The sequence below is a fragment of the Anarrhichthys ocellatus genome, unplaced genomic scaffold (assembly GCF_004355925.1).
Source record: "Anarrhichthys ocellatus isolate YVR2014 unplaced genomic scaffold, GSC_Weel_1.0 scaffold4162, whole genome shotgun sequence".
In the NCBI taxonomy this organism is placed as follows: Eukaryota; Metazoa; Chordata; class Actinopteri; order Perciformes; family Anarhichadidae; genus Anarrhichthys; species Anarrhichthys ocellatus.
Window position 1 is genome coordinate 947 of NW_022284136.1, and position 3778 is coordinate 4724.

General features: G+C 44.5%; 1 long non-coding RNA gene across 1 annotated transcript; it reads right to left on the minus strand.

Annotated features, from left to right (window-relative positions):
- Positions 1 to 367: 367 nt before the first annotated feature.
- Positions 368 to 2046, minus strand: LOC116379350 (uncharacterized). The gene is made up of 2 exons (XR_004212414.1): positions 1698 to 2046; positions 368 to 1190 (listed from the first exon to the last, which is right to left on the minus strand). It is a non-coding gene; the product is annotated as an uncharacterized LOC116379350 (long non-coding RNA).
- Positions 2047 to 3778: the final 1732 nt, after the last annotated feature.

Consider the following 3778-nt stretch of genomic DNA (forward strand, 5'->3'; position numbering starts at 1 on the left):
GGTTGGGAGTAAGTAAGAAAGTGAGGGAGTGCAAGTATCTCGGGGTCTTGTTGACCAGTGGAGGTAGAATGGAGCGGGAGCTGGACCGACGGTTCGGTGCAGCGTTGTACCGGACCGGTGAGGTGAAGAGGGAGCTGAGTCAGAAGGCAAAGCTCTCTCATGTGCTCTGTTTATCTGCATTTTGGTCGTCTTTGAACTGTGAAACCTTATCAGGTGCTGCATCTGTCAGAAAGCAGTGCACATGGACGACCATAAGCGTAAGATGGCAATGTGTCAGTGTGCTGTGGTGGGACATTTTGAGTTTTAAAAATAATTTGTAAAAAGTAATGAGACACAAATATAAAAAAATTAAGAAACTTCTTTATCATTGCTGTTGAAATAATGTTTATTATATTTAAGAAGGAACAATGCACATAAATGAACATGAGCCATCACGTAAATGTGCCAAACATGCAGATTTGGCTCAAATTCACTTCTCCCTTCAGCCAGTGGAGGAATTTAAACCTTTCAGCATCCAAATATTTGTCAACTTCTCTGACCTCCAACTCTACTTGATGTTGATATCTCTCCTCATGTCAGTAGAGGTATCAACTGTACTTCATACTTTGTACTTTATGTGTATAACTTCATTAGCAAGGGCAGAGGATGCACTACTTCAGCAGTTATGCACAAGTTCTGGAACACTCTGTTTCTTATAAACAGTGAAGCTTTATCTCATCTCCGTTCCTGACTTTTACCTTTACGTGCATTTACCTGCTCAGTTTAATTCATTCATTGACACATCAGAGGGTCTGACTCCCAAAACAGATTTATTGTCCACATTATTCCCAGAACGAGTTATTTATTTCACTGAGTCAGCGTCTGCAGAAATGAGCAAAACTCTTCAGTTTCTCTCTCAGAACAGAAGTCATCACAACGTTTGACTTTTTGTGAAATGCACTTATTTGCTTTCTTTCCAAGAGTTGGATGAGATGATTAAAACAATTCTCGTCTGTACGCTTAGCTTAGCTTAGCATAAAGACTGGAAATAGGGGGAAACAGCTAGCCCAGGAGAAACATCTCAAATCCTCTGTTTCACTAACACGTGGAACCAGGACCAGTTTAGTACCAGTTGGTGCACGCGATCATGAAACACATGTTGTCCACCTTCCTGTTTCCCAGCTGGCACTGGGGCAGCTCTCCAGCTGTGTCTGTGGGGGGGGGGGGGGCAAGAACAAAAATCTATATATATATATATAATCTATATTATCTTTTTGACATTTTGTTTCTTTGAGACGTCTCTTTCTCGGATCAATAAAGAGTTGAAGATGACTTCTATGAAACTTCATCCTCATCAAGTCCCTTTGGAGACAAAGTGAGTGATGGTTTGTTGCACTTAAAGTAAGAATCTGGAATATTTTCTTTAAAATAAACGTCTGTTCAGTCTGTTGATGGTGATCGAGCTCATGCTCCACTGAGGGAAGCTCTTACTTTTGCTGTATTAAGAACTGGATGTCTGTGGAGCTTATTACCTGTTATTATGTTTAAACTTAATCTGAAAAGTAACTACAGCTGTGCAGTAAAAAGTACAATATTACAACAAAAGCATAAAGTAGTAAAATTAAAATAAACAAGTAAAGCAGCTCACAGTTGTACAGTACTTTAGTAAATGTACTTAGTTACTCTCCATCCCTGATGATGAGTGTTGTGTGAGTTACCTCCAGCAGAAGCAGCTTCTTGATGTTCTTCAGGCTCCTCTTCTTCCTCCTCAGACGTCCTCTCATGGCTCTGATCTCCTCCCATCACCACCGTCACCGACACAGCAGGTCACCTAAACAACACACAGCTAGAGGTCCATATCGACTGCTTTCAATGGTTTCAATAGGCGGTAGTTACTTAATAGTCTAACCTACACATGGACGGGTTACTGAACGGTTCTACTGAGCTTCTGTTTGAAGTTACTGCAAACGGCTGAATAACCTGCGCCGGTTAAAGTTTAAATTCACCGACTGATGCAAATAAATCTCAATTATCTATCGGTTTTAGGTCCTGGGTCCGGATGCAACTGCGTCTGGGTCCGGATCTGGACCCTGGTCCGCAAATTGGGGACTAAACTGAGACTGGTTCATATAGAGGATCAGGTCTACACTGAGACTGGTTCAGATAGAGGATCAGGACTACACTGAGACTGGTTCATATAGAGGATCAGGACTACACTGAGACTGGTTCATATAGAGCAGCGGTTCCCAAACTTTTTAGGCCACACACCCGCTTCTACATCCCGACCGGGTTCACGCACCCCCAATCCACCACACCTTAACAAACAAAAGCAACAGAGCCTATTTATAGCCGCTTAAAAATCGGACCAATGAGAGAACAGTTTGCTCGCGCGTGGCGTTTGTTTACAAGATAAAAAAGACAAATAAACTTCCTGCACCGTGCCTTCGAAAAGGTAACGGACGTACACCAGAAGATTGGCCAGATCTGTAGACTCGTCTACTTGCAGAGAGTAGAACTCACTCTTCTTCACGCGACCGATTAATGTAGCCCGGATGTCTTCGGACAAAGCATCGATGCTGCGACACCGTGTTGATGGACACCGGGATCATGTCCAACTTGTTTGCTTCTCTCTCCATCATACATTCCACCATCTCTTTGGCAGCTGGCGAGCACACGTCTTCGGCGATTGTGTGCGGTAGCCCCTTTCTTGCTATTCTGTGACCAGAAGCCCGCATTGCGTGTTTTGTAGACCCAACATGAATGAGACTGCAGGTGTTTTGGGCTGTTTTGTAACTCCTCCAATTTCGATATAAAATGTAAGGGGCTTTAGACTTGCACTGGCATGCTTGGTGTTCAGGTGGTGACGTGAATAAGAGCTTCAGACATCTGTTAGCCAGAACCTCACTGCACACCACGCACCGTGTCTTTGGGCAATCTGCATTGCCAATCCAAGTGAAGCCCAGACCAGATCATGTTCCCTCTTTTTTCACCTAGACTCCGCGATGGGCCGATGTGCTCCCCATTTGTCTGTGCTATCCCTTCCTCCTTTCCGGTCTCCTCCGTCTCATCTTTCTCTGACTCCCGTTCGATCTCCCGGTCTCTCCCCAACGCACCTCTCCGTTTCTCTCGCCTCCGATTCCTCTCTCTCTCTCTCTGTCTCTCTCTCTCTCTCTCTCTCTCTCTCTCTCTCTCTGTCCCTCTCCTCTTTTATGACTGATAGCTTCAGATGTCCCACCTGACAGTTTCCCAGATTTCAGCCAGTTTATCATATTTACACTGAGACTGGTTCATATAGAGGATCAGGACTACACTGAGACTGGTTCATATAGAGGATCAGGACTACACTGAGACTGGTTCATATAGAGGATCAGGACTACACTGAGACTGGTTCATAGAGGTGGTGTGATGTCTTTATGGTTCCTGGTAATATGACAAGTTTAAGTTACAAATGAATCATCATCTGATCCTTTAAGTCTACGGTCCAGGATACGTGAAGCTCGAGGCTGCCGGGACGTTTCTGTCATTCTAAACAGGAACATGTTCTCACTGAGCTGAGCGGCTTCGCGGCGCGCTGACAGAAGAGAACGTAACCAGCGCGTGTCGAACAATGTCCGGCAGTAAAAACGACAGATGAACGGCTTCACAATGTGTCACGACTTTGAGGTTCTCTGGCTCCGAACCGCAGAGCGATGACTTGTGATAAGTTTCACAGAGACGTTGATCGTGGCTTTAACCTAAATATGACGCCAGAGGGGGGGTCAAATACAGGAGATAAGACACATTAAGAAACACTTGATCT